The sequence below is a fragment of the Canis lupus genome, chromosome 2 (assembly GCF_048164855.1).
Source record: "Canis lupus baileyi chromosome 2, mCanLup2.hap1, whole genome shotgun sequence".
Taxonomy (NCBI): domain Eukaryota; kingdom Metazoa; phylum Chordata; class Mammalia; order Carnivora; family Canidae; genus Canis; species Canis lupus.
The window spans coordinates 63,003,316-63,019,311 of NC_132839.1; the positions used below are offsets into that span (position 1 = coordinate 63,003,316).

General features: G+C 53.0%; 1 long non-coding RNA gene across 1 annotated transcript; it reads left to right on the forward strand.

Annotated features, from left to right (window-relative positions):
• Window positions 1–1,823: 1,823 nt before the first annotated feature.
• On the forward strand, window positions 1,824–10,433 carry LOC140620059 (uncharacterized). The gene is made up of 2 exons (XR_012019797.1): window positions 1,824–2,070; window positions 10,138–10,433. It is a non-coding gene; the product is annotated as an uncharacterized lncRNA (long non-coding RNA).
• The last annotated feature ends 5,563 nt before the right edge of the window (window positions 10,434–15,996 follow it).

Sequence of the window (15,996 nt, forward strand, 5' to 3'; positions counted from 1 at the left end):
CACACAGAGAGGCAGAGAGAGAAGCAGGCTCCACGAAGGGAGCGGGACTTGGGACTCGGTTCCCTGGTCCCCAGGATCACACCCTGGGCTGAAGGCGGCGCTAAACCGCTGAGCCACTGGGGCTGCCCCTCCTGCAGTACAGTTTTAGACCTTGTTTAAGGGGCGGAGGCTTAGTGGAGGAAGGGGGTTTAGCAAGTCTCCTAGGGGAAGGGCCTTCCAGAGAGGAAGTAGCTCCCCACCCCTTAAGGTAGGCAAAGTGAGCAGTGAAGAGAGTAAAGTGTTCTAGGGAGAGGAAGCAAGGCCTGCAAGCTAGTAGGTGAGTGGAGCCTTCTGGGGAAGGCGTCCATTGCTTAGGGCATGAGGAGCAGGAGGCAAGGCTCATCCCCATGAGGAGTGGGGGTTGGATCCTGGTCCCGGAGCCTGGGAAGCTGTGAGCAGAAGAAGGATGGGACCTGGCTGGAGGCCTGAAGGGCAGTAGAGGGTGAGCGTCACCCCAGTGGGAGTTCAAGATCTGCCTCTCTGTTGCACTGGGCATGACAGCCAGAGTCCAACAGGGAAATGGCTGGACTGGCTGCTCTGAAGGAGGCAGGGATGGGAGCATCCAGAGGCTGGGTTTAGGTCATGCTGAGGCTGAGGTCCCTGAGGGTCCTAAGGAGAGGTAGCCAGGCAAGGTAGGTGCCAGGTTGTAGCTGGACAGAGCTTAGGCACATCACTGTCCTCCTGTCCCAGAGCTGCCTGGCAATGGGTCCCAGGCCCCAGAAAGGGGAGACCTGGCTGCAACAGCTCATGACCCGGCAAGACACATTTGGGGTCAGAAAAGTTACACGGGAGTGTGAGGGGAGTGGGAGAGGCCAGAAAACCAAGTGCCAGGCCCTGAACCCATGCATAGGGGAGAGGCCCGTGTCCACCAGGAGGAGACCAGCATAAAGACAGAACCACTGGAGAGGAGGGGGCAATGTTAGGGAAGGGGTGGCCAGAGGCAAGTAAGTCTATGGGAAAGCCTTTAGCCAACAGGGCTTCAGTTTCTCTATCTGTGAAATGAGGGTGGGGGCCATCTGCTAGAGAGTTGGCAAAAGTTTGGTGGAGGATAGAAGCAAGCAAGGAGCCTAGTACCCCAGCCCTTCAGCCCTCACCGCTGATAGATACTCTCTCTGCTGGCCCAGTACCACCCTCTCTCACCCTGGCCCCCCATCTGTGACTCCACCCACCCACAGCTGAGTCTGGCTCTCCGGGTTGCACATAGACCCCAGAGATTCTGAAATTCTGCCCCTCCAAGCCCACAGAAATGCTGTGGAAGTGACTGGGTCAGCCACCATTAGCATCCCACGTAGTCACTCTTGGAACAGGGCTCCATGTGGAGGAGGCCCAGGGCTGGCTGGGCTGGGCTGGAGCTCCTGATAAAAGTGCTTACCATCTCACAGCTGAACATGTGTGTTTTCTGATGGTTCAGCAGACCAAGTGCCAGCCCTCTGCTGCACCCTGGAGACCCCAAGGTGATATAGGAAAAGCCCCACTCTTGCAGCTCATGGGAAGGAGCAGATACATACACATGTGAGCAGACAACATCTTGTCAACCATGAGTGACCTCTTCCTGGAGTGGGTGGCTGGGGAGGGGGATGGACCGGGAACAGGGTGGAAGAAAGCCAGACATCTGTGCCTCCAGCCAGAGCATGACAGCAGGGGCCAGTTTCAAATGCCACGTTCCCAGGTGACTAATGGCAGAGAGGCCTCATGGCAGAGAGGCCTCATCATCAGGGTCACAGCAAACAGTTGGGACAGACCAAGTGCTCCAGAGATATATCACCTGCAAATGCACATCCGCCTCTGTGTGTGCAGGGCATATCAGCCAAATGGGGAACAGCAGGCAGCCTCCACCTTGGAGAGAATCGAAAACTCACCTTGCTGTTGTCCTTCCTCCACAGCGTAAGCCAAGCCTTGGGGAGAGAGGGCATCCTGGCTGGACCTCAGCGCTGCTCAAAGCAGCTTGTCAAGCCAGGGAGTACAGGAGGCAGAGGTCAGAGGAGCTGGGCCCTCAGGGGGTTTCCACAGGAGCCAGCAGGACAGTCACAGGTAAGAAGGAGGCTCTCGACTGCTGGGGAAAGTGTTCAGGCAGGCTGGCCCGGCTCTGAAGGTGAGCAGAATGAGGCAATGAGCTCTGGGTGGCCAGGGGGAGGATGGGGCAGGCCACCGCAGAGCACAACCATATGAAAGGCCCACAAGTGACTCCTGAACTGCACTCAGCGGGGGAGGGCCAAAGAGCAGGGCTAGTCCCTCTGCCACAGCCATCAAGAGGGTAGCCATGGCTGCTGACTTGGTGGGCTGTGCCAGGGCCCAGCACATCTAGAGCAGCTGCAGTCTAGGGGTGGGGTGCGGGGCAGGACTTTGATAAGATTAAGATGGAGTGGGAGGGGGCAAGATCTGCCACCAGCCCAGGGGTCATCCCCCTTCCCAAAGCCTTGGAGCTGCATGAATCCTGACCCTTCCTAAAGTCATGTCACCAGTGCCAGCCTCTGTGCTGACCACCAGGCTTGGCACAGACTTGCCAGGCTCATGATCCAAGGCCCACTCACCATCTCTGCCTGGATATCGCCAAGCATCTCAGGTTTAACACATCCGAAAGCAAGCCCTTCATGTCCTCTGCCCTCCCCATCTCCAGCCTGTGCTTACCCTGTCTGCCTAGAATCCTGCCCCCTCTCAGACCCTACCATACCATCCTCACTCATCTGGTCTCCTGTTCCTGTCCTTGCTTTGCAATATCCGATGTCAGAGGGATTCAGTCACAATGCCAGTTAGATCATGATCCCTCTCTACTCTGGAGCTTCCCAGGGCAAATGCCTGACTTCTCACTGTGGGCATGGACCTGTACAACCCTTCTGTTCTCTCCGAGCACCTCTCCCTGCAAGTGCCCACCTCCAGGAGCCACACTCGCCTTCTGGCTGCTGGGGAAAGAGCCCAGTAAAGAAGGTTGGGTCTCCCACACACCAGGCACATTCCCACCCCAGGGCCTTTGCACTTGCTGTTCCTTCTTAGATGATTCTGACCCCAGATTTCTGTATGGCTCACCTCCTCACTTCCCTCAGTCTCTGTTTTAGCTCCACATTCTTAGATAGTGCTCTCCTCATTTCTCATTTCTCTTTTTAAAGCTGCCCACCATTATGCTCTCTCCCTGCCCATCCTTCTCTGAACCCTTATGTGTGTATATATATATATATATTTTTTTTTTCTTCCCCTTCCCCTAAACCCCTATGTATTTTTATTGATTCTGGTTGGACCTCACCTGGAGTATCATCTTACAAGGCTGGGACCAGGCATCCTCCTTCCCCAGGGCTTCAGTGCCCTCTGTTACAGAGTAGATGCTCAATAAGTGGTTGATGGATGAGCAGACGAAGGCCTCAAGGGACAGCAGGAAAGGGCAAGTTTACGCAGCTGCTCACCTGGGTGCCCATATCCAGAGGACCCTGGAAGCATCAGCCTCCTCTCCCAGCCCAGCCCCAGGAGCGGCCCTATTGTCATGCCAGGTACCGCCTCACCAGGCTGGCTGTGGGCTGTGGCTGACACCCTGGCAGGCTTACTCCTGGGCCAGGCCAAGGCTGATGGCTGTAGCACTGTACCCTCTGGCAATTTAGCTCCTAGGCGGGAACATGGGGAACCAGTGTCCACCCCATTCCCCTATCCCCCAGGTGAGAGCATTTGGAGCCACCCTGGGCAGGCCCCTGGCCACATGGCCCAGCAGGTGAGGAAGAGGCAGTGATGCTGGGAGGGTGTGTTGATTGCTGGGCTCTTCCAGGGGTCATTCACAGTATGTGCCTGACAAGGGGACAGGCTGGGCAGGAGCTGTCTGCCTTTGGCTCCAGGCCATTTCTGAACCTCCGGCAGGGCCTCCAGTGCTCCCTCACACTGCTTTGCCCTGGGTGGAGGTGGGGATGTCTTTTCCTTTGCTGGAAACAGGGGGACAGCAGTAGAGTGGGAACCAGGGCTGGAGGATGGCAATATAGGCAGCAGAGGTTTACAGGATGCCTGTGTGCTGGGAAGAGATGGGGAGTCTCATTGAGACTCCAAACCAGAGCTCCCAAGCTGGTTTCCCCACTGCCTCCTCACCCTCCTGCATCCGTCCTGAGGACCCAGCTCAGTATCCCTGTCCCAGTCACTAGAGTTCCTGTCCAGATACCCACCCACATCTCAGCCCCCACCTGCCCCATTGCATAGAGCTCGCTGGACTTCCTGGCTCGCACTCCCTCCAGGCAGGGACCCTGGGGGGAGGTCTTGTTGGCCAGGTCTGTATCCCCAGAATCATCCAGAACAGGGCCATGCTCAGAGGCTGCCCTCAGCAGGTGGCACTGTCTGTGGGCCTCTGGGTGGGCCACCAGGATGAGTGCCTGGATGGTGCTCTGCTGCCCCCCGGGCCCTGGCATGGCCATATGAGACAGGGTGTAGGTTGATAGAGTCAGAGAAGCCTTTCTGGGGATGACAGAACCGAGTGGCCCTGGTAGCCTGGAGGGCTCTCCTGGAAAATGGAGTGCTGTGGGCTGTGGGCCTTCCCTGCCCATCTACCTGCCCTCCCCAAGTGGGCTGCACCCTGCCAGCAGCCACCAACAGTGTCCCCCAAGGCCAGATTGGCTGCTGTTTGCCCTCCCAGGGGTTTGTTTGGGTGAATTTTCCACAGAGAATAACAGTGTCAGGCTGGCCCCATTAAGACATTCTATTTTAAGACACCAACCCCACCGGTAGAGGAGGTAGGGCCCACGCACAGACTCTTGTTTCTATTTTTGCATCCAACCACGCCTGCTTTCAGCCCCCAGAGCCCAATTTGGAACTTGAAAGTGGCCCATTCTATTCTCGTCCCACTTCCGGCCTTCGTAGTGTGGAGGAGGTGGGTGTCTGTACACATGGAGCCTTCTCTCTCCACCTCTTCAACCCCTCCTCTGAAGCTCCTACACCCTGCCATCCACGTGACCTCCTGGAAGGCCCTGGGCTCTGGCAGGGGAAGCCCATGGGGCTTGGGAAGGGGAAGCTGTGGCCCTCAGGGCGGGAAGCCTCCTGGAACCCCTGGCAGGCCCCACCTATCAGCCCATCCAGGGTGAGGGGACATCCAGTCCTCCTCTGCCAGCAGTGGACAATGGGATGAAGTGGGATAGTGAAGCCTTTCTCCTCCACCAGAGGTGGGAGGAATAAAGGTGAGCCTGGGCAGGCTCCAAGGGCTGCCCTCCAGGCCCTGACTCAGCAAGAATGAAGGGGAGAGTTGCCCAGCCAGGCTCCCAGAGCTTCCTGCCCAGCTGGGCCCCTCGCAGGTTCTGGGAGAGCCTACAGCCCCCTGCCCCAAGGTGAGGATGGAGGATCACTCCTTTCACCTTTCCAGTCATCCACTCTCAAGAGTGGACTCTGGCCTCAACTCCCACTCTCAGGGGCACCCCCAACATTGGTGGGCAGTTCTAAGGCTCCCAGATGCTGGCCTGGGTACACCACCCCCTGACCAATCAGCCAAACTGATGTCACGGTGCCCACCTGTGTTCCCATCCCCCACCCCCAGGCTGAGGCAGAGTGCCCTGGGCCCCAGGCTCAGCGCCAGCCAGTGCCCATCACAGCAGCTTAGAATGGCTCAGGCCCAGGGTGCACGGCTTCTGAGCCCCCTGCCCAAACTGCCTTTCGGCTGGCCTTGCACAATAGTGGGACTGGGAGAAGATGAACATGGACCATCCACAGTGGTCTTCTGAGCAGTGTCCAGGTGGAACTGGCTGTGAGAGGGGTGGTGGGGCAAAGGGGAGAATCCAGGGACTCCAAGAACCGCAAGGCTACTATCTCACAGGGAAGCCAGGTTAGCATGCTAGGAGGGCCAGGAGGGGAGTGAGGAGTAGGGTCACTGGAGGCATAACCGAACCAGGCCCTGTCAGGGGGGCACCAAGGCCTTCCTGGAGCCCCTGCTCATATCCCTTATTCCAACTCATCCTGCAGCCACTGCAGATGGCACCGAGCCCCATTATCAGATACAAAACCCGGTGCTCTCAGGAAGTCTGGCGGCAGAACCTGTGTGCCTGCTCCCACAGAACCGCACAGAGATACAAGGTTGCTGGGGTTTTTTCTGTTTCATATTGCAAAAAGTTAAGGGTGGTGTTTATCTCAACTCATTCACAGATAGTGTTAGAATGCCTGGCTAACCATTAGAGAAAGAAAGAGATCCTACCTTCCATCTTAAGCCAAAATAAGTTCCACCCAGATCAAAGGCTTAACATGTGAGAGAGAAAAAGAAAGAAAAAGAAGAAAGAAAGAATGAAAGAAAGAAAGAAAGAAAGAAAGAAGAAAGAAAGAAAGAAAGAAAGAAAGAAAGAAAGAAAGAAAGAAAGATAGATATGAGGGGCACCTGGGTGGCTCAGGGGTTGAGCATATGCCTTTGACTCAGGGTGTGATCCTGGGGTCCTGGGATCGAGTCCCCACATCGGGCTCCCTGCAGGGAGCCTGCTTCTCCCTCTGTCTATGTCTTTGCCTCTCTCTCTCTGCCTCTCATGAATAAGTAAATAAAATCTTAAAAAAAAAAAAGATGTATTAAAAGAGAATGGGGGTGCTTATACACACTGGATGAGGCAGGCTCTCCAGGCACAACACGAAAGGCAGAAGGACCAGCTTTGGGGGATAAAGGAAAGAACCAGCAGATACGGCAACATCAGAGTGACCCCAAAAAGCTGAACATCAGAAATGCCATAAATAAAATTGAAAGGAAAACCACAAGCTGGGGAGGAATACGTGCAAAATGCATGCATCAACAAGGGATGAATATAAAAAGCAATTTTATGAGCTATTTACAAGTTTCTCCCTTTAGCTGAAAATGGGAACTGTGTGTTACCACTGAGACAGCTTTAAACACATTCCACCTCACCAGCAAGGAATAAATACAAACGAGAACCATGAGAAGGCATTTTTTTACTTACTGGCATCAAACTCTTCCTTGGCACCCCAATATATAAGAGCAGGTAAAAGCAGCATTTTGTTGTTACACCTTCATGTATTTACTTATTATAAGGAGAATCTATAGTCACTCTTTCTAGGGTTGCACGAATGAGCTGGTCTTGAGGCACACGTTTACATCCTGCCAGTTTACCAACAAGATGAAATTGGGCACGCAGCTCATTTGAATGTATGTTTTAAATTTAGTTTCAACTCGTTACTGGAGTTACATGTGCATGTGATTTAGAGAGTTACATAGATTTTACAAGGGCTACTTACAGAACACAGCCGTCCCCTACCCCTCATTTTCCATGGCAACTTTTACCTCATTCTTTTAGTTTCACTTCCATATTCCCAAGTAACACACTTTTATTGCCACTTCCTGACTCTGATATCATTGCACCATCATTTTGTTCAGATCGACAGTCATGGCTGGCATCATCATGCTAGCACATAAACCACATCTAAGCCACATAATGTGTCCCAATAACTTTCCTTTCTTGCTCTACTTCTTGTTTCTCTCAACTTCATGTCATCTTTTTTTTTTTATGTTGTTTAATCTTTCATAACTAATTGAACACGAAATTCTGCCAAATATCCAAATCTCCCTCAAGATATCCTGGCATATCAGGTATTCACTCAACTCTAAGTAGACTCTGCTTTCTGAGCCTGAATCAACATCACCCCAGATCTGCCTGCCCCAGTACATTCCCTGAATTCGTCCTCTCTGCTGAGGATCCCCTGATCCCTCTTTTTTGACTTCCTTCTGTGTCTGCTGGAGCACACCTTCCAGCAGCTTCCAGGGAAAGGGTGCTGGGACAGAAACTTTTTGAGACCTTATCTTTCTGAAATGTGAAAATTAACAAAAAGAGCTCACTGCTGTGGACGCAGGATGCTAGAAGGGGAGGTTGGCGGGGGAGCTAGAACACTCAGTGTCCAGTGTAGGAGGAATTGTCCATTACAGAGCTCTAACAGAAGCACCCTGGACAGCCCAGAGTCATCGATTACAGACCCCAGCCAGGAAAGTGGACACTGTATCTCCTACAAACCAACTGTCTAGCAACTCAGCCAATGAGAAACCCTCAGCACTTGGTGGACTTTTTTTTTTTTTTTAAGATTTTATTTATTTTTTTGTGAGAGACACAGAGAGAGAGAAAGAGAGAGAGAGGCAGAGACACAGGCAGAGGGAGAAGCAGGCTCCATGCAGGGAGCCCGACGTGGGACTCGATCCCGGGCGTCCAGGATCACGCACTAGGCCAAAGGCGGCACTAAACCGCTGAGCCACCCGGGCTGCCCACTTGGTGGACTTTTGTTGGAAATAGCCCTTCCCTACATCCTCCTCCTCCAAAAACTAATGCTCCCCTCCTTTGTTTGTTGGACTTGCCTACAGTTGTGCCATAGTTTGCTTGTCTCCCTCCCCCCAAAAAACACATTTCTGCTGGTAAGAGAACTTTTATTTTTAAGGTTAATAGAAAATATCTTTCTTCTTTCCTCTCTCTTGTTTAATAGTTTGGTTGACTACAGAATTCTAGCTGAGAAGGCATTTAATTTCAGAATTTTGAGAACTTTTATCCATTGTCTTCTAGCTCCAAGTTTTGCTGTTGAGAAGTCCAAAGCCATTTTGAACCCTGTTGTTTGAACAGTATCTATTTTTTGTCTGGATGCTTGGAAGATCTCTTTGTCTCTGATACTTCAAATTCCCCTTTGGTGAGCCTTCTATGTGCATCCATTCTCATGCTTGGGTTTGAGCGCTCAGTAGACCCTTTCTTTCTTCTTTCTTTCTTTCTTTCTTTCTTTCTTTCTTTCTTTCTTTCTTTCTTTTTCTTTCTTAAGATTATTTATTTATTCATAGAGACACAGAGAGAGAGAGAGGCAGAGACACAGGCAGAGGGAGAAGCAGGCTCCATGCAGAGAGCCCGACGTGGGACTTGATCCAGGGTCTCCTGGATCATACCCTAGGCTGCAGGCGGTGCTAAACTGCTGCGCCACCAGGGCTGCCCTCAGCAGATCCTTTCAATCTTGTTCTTGTTTCACGACTATGATTGTTTCTTCCTGAGGACTTTAACGACGGTTTTTCTAAGTCATCTTCCAGCCCAGTACCTGTTTCTTTCTAGGGGCCATCTTCTGTTTCATCTTGATCTTCCATGTCACAGGTATCCCTTAAATGTCTGGTCATCCTGGCTGGCTGTTCAGGCTGGACAGTGGACTTGGGAATGGGGCTTGTTGATTGTCTATTTTGCCACAGGGTCACCTGGCAGGAAATGGCCCCTGGTATCTCCTGGCTGATTGGATGCCCTGGAGAAAATCCCTCTGCCACCCTGCCTGGAAGGGAAAGACCTGGTTTCCAGTGTCCTTGGCACTAAGGGTGGGGTGGGGCAGGTCTGGGGTTTCAGCATTGTGCATATGAGTGCTATACCCTCTACCTCCTCCTGCCTGATGGCCCCTGATTCAGAGGCCCTGTGTCCAGTCCACTCCAGCAAAGAAACCTGCAGTGTATGGCCTAGTGTAGGAGATCTAGAGGCCCAGCTATAGGTGGGCACTACAGACAGATCTGGTTCTCTCTTTTTTTTCCCAGCCAGCCCTGCTTATTTTAGCTCCACTTCATCCACATCTAGAAGTCCCTGGGACCATGAATTCCTGAGCCTTTCAGAGGGACATGGAGGCCCTGGGGTCAGGGGGATATGGGGAGCCCTGCCTCTGTCCTGTGGATACCAAGGCTAGAGTTAGTCCATCCCTCCGAAATCCAACTTCCTCATGCCCTGGGGGAAGACTGCATTTTCCCTGGGCTCATCCCAGCTGAAGGAACTTTACATCAAGAAGGAACTTTCGCAGGGCTTCAGCAAATACCCGAGGAGCCCAGCTGGCTGCTGGGGACCTACTTTGCCACCCTAAGACTTTCACTCTTTGGGTTTATCTGTCCTTGGTTCCTTGGCAGTCTGTTTTCAAAAATCTATGTTAAAAATAACCCCAGGGATGCCTGGCGGGCTCCATCTGTTGAGCATCTGACTCTTGATCTCAGCTCAGGTCTTGATCTCAAGGCCATGAGTTCTAGCCCTATGTTGGGCTCTGCGCCAGGCATGGAGCCTCATACATAAAACAAAAACAAAAACCAAAACAAAAGACAACATCAAACTCCAGTCAGCATTAGACTTTCACGTTGAACATCTTAACTCACAGACAACACTTTTTTTTTTTTTTTAGAGATTTCATTTATTTGCTCATGAGATACAGAGAGAGAGAGAGGCAGAGACACAGGCAGAGGGAGAAGCAAGCTCCATGCAGGAAGCCCGACATGGGACTCAATCCCCGGTCTTCAGGATCACTACCTGGACTGACGGCGGCGCTAAATGGCTGAGCCACACAGGCTGCCCACAGATGACACTTTAGCTGTTACCCAAGACCTGTGTTGACAGGTAACAGCTTGGTTATCAGCTGTTACCAAATATCAGCCATACCCTTGCTAATTGTCAGGAAGAAGGCTCTGTCTTGGAATGAAATACAGATGGTCCCTTGTGTATGTGTTGGCGGGGAGGGGATGAAGTAAGGGGATGAAAGGTGGCTCCTAGGAGGAAGAAAATGTTCCCATAGGGAATGGAGGAGCCAAGACCCAGAAACCACCATAACCACATCCTAAGGGACCGGCTGGGGCTCCAATGGTACCACCTTCACAAGTGAGGTCATTTTCAGCTTATAGGCACATTACCCTCATCCAAATAGGGTGAACTCTCTAGGAGCAGGGACCGAGGCACATGCTAGTCACACTGTGGGCGCTTGATACAAATATGTTTAATAAATAAGAGCAGACTGTGCATGCTTTCTCTCAATTGAACAGATGAAAACATTGGGACCAGAGAGAGGAGGTATTTGTCAAGGGTCCCTCCAGGGGTGTGCTGACTTCCTGCCCTGCCCGTTCTCAGCTGCCATGCCCCATACCCACCAATCCCTGGAGCACAACAGAGGTGCCCAGCCTCTAGGTGCCCCAACTGGGGCTTCTCATTTCTTTTTCCATTTTTATTTATTTATTTATTTATTTATTTATTTATTTATTTATTTATTTTCATTTTTTTTCATTTCTTCTTCCAAACCTTGAAGAGTCCTGCCTTACCCCCTTAGAAAACTCTTGCTGCCCAGGTCTGGAAGAGGAACTTGAGGGTCCTGAGTTGTCTTCTTGGCCCAAAGCAGGACTACCTTGGCTCCTCTGCTTCCATAAGAAGGCTCAGAAGCTTCCTGAATTCTCTCTCTGGGGCCAAAGGGTTTGGAAAGATGTCCTAGCACTAAATGTGCCTGGGAAATGGAGCGAGGTGGAGAAAAACATGATGTTTCCAGAAGGGTTCTTGGAGATGTAGCGGATGCGGTGGGCAGGGAGGGGCAGGGCAAGCTGAGTTGGGGAGTGCCCTGTGATCCCCCAATAATCCCCCAGGGTTGCTCATCACTCTGGCTGGGGAGGACAAAAGTGTGAGAAGGGCCCCACCCTGCAGGGCCGCTGGAGCCTGCCTGAGCTCCAGGGACTGGCAAGAACTTTGGCTGTCTGGACCTTCTGGCTTCCCACCCCCAGCTAAGGGGAGGGGATATCAGGTGCATCTCCAACGGTCTTCCCTGGGGAGAGCCACGGCCACATGGTTAAGTATTTCAAAGCTACACATCGAGCTCTAAACCATGAGATAGACATGCTCTCTCCTGCCCACTGGCAAATGCACCTCGTAGCATCCTGGTAGGCCAGATCTGGGTTTACTGTCTCCGGCTCCCCTGAATGGTTTGCATGAATGGTAAACACAGAGGGAATGTGGCCCGGGCCCCTGGGCTGAGACCTTCAGCCTCCCCCACATGCACCCCCTCAAGGGGTCCACTCAGCTCATCACCAAGCTCTGTCTACATATCCCTGGGGCCGTCTGCATCAGCAGCATGATCTACTCTCAGCAGGACAAAGCTGGAGACAAATCCTGCCAGGGCCATTTGCCCAGGGAATGCCAGGTCCCGGCCCCTGAAGTGTGGCCTAGTTGTAGGGTGCAGGCTCCTACAGCCATATGGACTCCTCCTGTATGGGGAGGGCATGAGCAAAGGAAGGCAGAGTGGGGTCCTGGGCAGGAGGATACTTGCAATTAGAAAATGAGGGTCATCACCATGGAGACCAGTCCACATCAACAAACTCACCCAAGGACCACTCCACGGCTAGGAACCCTTCTTCCCTGAACCCTGTGCCCCATGAGTTCCCAATCCACTTGGACACCATCTTAGGGAGAGAAGCAGAGGAACAAAGCAACGTGTGAGAGTACATTTCCTAACAAAGTTTGAACAAACACCTCCCTCAGGGCCATGGAAGCTTCTGGATGAAACCACACTTTATTTTATTTTATTTTATTTTATTTTATTTATTTATTTATTTATTTATTTATTTATTTATTTATTTATTTTGAAACCACACTTTAGATCAAGGAGACTGAAGTCAAATTCTCCCCCAGCACATGGGGGGGCCTACAAGAGAGAGCAAGTTAATATCTCTACCTCTGCGAGGAACTGGAAAATGAACAAAGTTGTTGAGTGATGGACAGAGGGGCTCCGGGACCGCAGGGACAGGCTGTGTGCTCTGGAACAGCCAGGAGGCGGCTCAGCGATGAGACCCCTGGGCACCCAGGGTCCAGTTGTGAGTGCTCAGGTGCTGGGTGAGGGTGGGATTCACCACCTACTTTGGTTCCTGCGGGAGGCTCTGGCAGTGGGCGGGAGGCTGGTCCCTGGAAGCACTGGGTCACATTGCCCCCTTGTGGACGCTCATGTGGTGGAACACCCACCCGCACCCCCTCAAGGCCCCGCCAAGGCTAAGGGTACAGCCTGGGCGCCCTGGGGCCCAGAGCGCCCTCTTGTGATGGACGTAGCCTGCGTGAGGGGCAGCCCAGGTTCCCAGCCAGCACAGCACCCCAGTCAGGTCTCCTTGGTTCGGTGGGGGTAGGGGTGGGGGTGATTTCCTTGGTGTCAGACGACACCGTGCCCTGGCCAGGAGGTGAGCTGCCCTGAGTGCCTCTGCCCACCAGGAACTAAATACGAACCCCACGCAATGTGTATTTTCATCACTCAGTCAAGAAATAGTCATGGGAGCTGGATTAGGGGTCATTCCTCCAGGCAGGCTAAGGGTGGGTCACTGGTGAGCCGTTGGGCACCATGGCCCCTGAGGGTCCTGTGCAGGCTGCTCCTCTGCTCTCCCTGCTGCTGAGTGTCCACTGCCCTCAGGCCCTATGCCCACTGGGCGGAGAGGGTATAATGTCAGAGGGAGCCATGGGGACAGAGGGAGCCACGAGGACAGAAGCCAGGGACCACCGGCAGCTCAGACCACCAGCGGTTTAGGCTGTGTGGGTCAGGCTGGGGCTGCATTGCTGGAACACGGACTCACCCACGTTGGCCTCAGGTCCTAGACTCTTAAATGGTCCAGAATTTTCCATCCCTTGCCCGCCAGCCTCTCAGGAGCTAATGTGATGGTGCCTACAAGCTGGTCAAATACCTCCTCTGGGCCGTGTTCAGGTCTTTCTCATACTATCCTGGCGCATATGCTTCAGTTGCATTGGCAGGACGAGGAGGAGCGGGTTCCCTGAGATCTCACTGCCCTGGAGCTAGGGGCAGGACGGGCAGTAGCCCCTGTGGGCTACTGTGAGGGCTTGGGGAAGACCAGGCCTCACTGGAACCCACTCGAGTGTCTCCATTGAGGGCTCTTTCTATCCCAGCTTCTCTCATGCCCTCTCCTGTCGTCCCCTCCAAGGCTCAACCCTGAGACTGTGCCCTTGCTGTTCCCTCCACCTAAAAGTGTCTTTGCCCAGACACCTGCATGGCCTTCTGCATGGCCTTTTCCTCCCTTCTGGTGTCCAGTCACAGGCCACTGGTCTTTCCTGAGCTTTCTGAATGGAAGCCAGGAAGAGTCAGGGTTGGAGCTGGGCTCCTGGTAGGATCAGAGAAGCCACCTCGGGGGGGGGGGGGGGGATGTGGGAGAGGGGGTCAGGGTCGGGGGCTCTGACCTCCCCTCCTCGTACTCACCCTTGGTGGCAGTCTCCCTGCTGAGCTGGATCTCTGGAAGCCTCATGGGGAGCTGTGGAGTGATGGTGAGGGGACAGAAGGAGGCATGGATGCTGGGCCTGGAAGGGGCTGTGGGGCAGCTCAAGACTTCGCTCCCGGGAGTAGGGCCAGCACAGTGTGTTCTGTGACCACCACGGTGGCTACCTGTGAGCCTTGCCTTGTGGGTGCACCATCTCTGCTACATGCCCTCGATCCCATGGTCTGATGGCCACCCTACAACCTGCCACCACCTTCTGATGAGCAAAGCCCCACCCTTCATGGCAAAATGGTACAAGACAAACCAGGAGACAAAGCCAGGAACACTGATGCTGGAGGTTCCTCTAGGCCAGGGGGTGGCCAGTTCCTCTCATAGGATCATACCTTGTGAGGTGGGCAGAGGGCACCTGGGACCCAAGGGTGCACAGGGAACTGTGGGTTCCGGCAGGATAACCCCCTTGGGAATGGAGCTATATGGTGGCTCCTGAGCTATCATTTTCAACAGGGGTGCCAGGTCAGCTTCCTTGGTTTGTGTCACGCCATGACTCTGTCTTCACATGGCCTTCTTCTGTGTGCGTCTGTGTCTTCCTTCTTCTGTCTCTTATAAGGACACCTGTCCCCAGATTTAGGGCCCACCTGGATAATCCAGGATGATCTCTGCATTTTGAGATTATTAACTTAGATTACATCTGCAAAGGCTCTTTTTTCAAATAAGGTCCTATTCACTGGTTCTGGGAGTCAAGACTCAGACATGTTTTTCTGGGGGACACCCCACAACCCACTGCAGGGGGGATTCCAGTTTGTTGCTTGGAGAATACTCCATTTCATGGATAGTGCAGTGCTTGCCAAGAAATCCATGAGAAGGGGATCGGCAGCCTCATGGATGGAACATTTCATGCTGCAAGGAGACAGGAGTGGAGGCTGCAAGGAGAGGTGTACTCTGTCAGCGACCAGCACACAGGGCCCGGGCTGGCCGGGCACAGGCAGGGGGCAGCTCCCTGGGGCTACTCAGCTACCCAAGCTTACTTCTCTCACCTGTTATCCGGGGTGACCCAACACATGAGATAGCTGTTAGCTTGCAAAAAGTGGCAGGAACAAACATTCCAGGCAGAGGGACAGCAGGTGCAAAGTCCAGAGGTGGGAAAGAACTTGATATTTTTCAGGGGCTCTCAAGGTGGCTGGTCCACAGTAGGACCGCGGTGAGTAGGGTGCAGACATGCATGAGAACAGGCAAGGCACAGGCTTTGTAGCTACGGGTGTGGGTGGGCTTAGCCTTGGCCACTGTCTCATTCTCATTCGAAGCTCCTAGGACTTGCTCTTGGGGGTCTGCGGGGGGCCGAGGGGGGAGCAGAAGCATATGTCACCCAAGGCCTTACCTCGCATGAACTGTGCTGAGCCCACTGGCTGGGTTCAGTGCTGAGTGCCAGGGACATAGCCTACTCTAGCTCGGCAGGTACCCAACCAAAGTCACTTGGCAAAGGGTATGATGATAGGTGTTGGGAAGCCGGGATCAGTGATCAGGAATATACATTCACTGTGAATAGCCCTGTTAGGGTTCCCAAGACACCCTCAGGCTCAGGCACTCATTAGAAGGACTCACAGAACTCAGACAAGCTTCTATACACATTTAGGATTTACTACGTAGAAAGATATGGATGAAAACCAGCAAAGGAAAAAGGCACATATGATGGGGGCCAGAGAACCCAGGCACAGCTTCTGTTGTTCCGTCCCCGTGGTGTTTATGGACAGCACGTACTTGTTTCAGCAAACACTGTTTGTTTGTTTTTTTTTAATAGATTTTATTTGTTTATTCATGAGAGACACACAGAGAGGCAGAGACATAGGCAGAGGGAAAAGCAGGCTCCCTGTGGGGACCCCGATGCGGGACTTGATCCCAGGACCCTGGATCACAACCTGAGCTGAAAGCAAACCCTTAGCCTTTGAGCCACCCAGGTGCCCTCCATCAACACTATGATGACATAGAGGGGTGCTGCTGCTGTTACTGGCTACAGTCCTCAGGCCCAGCAA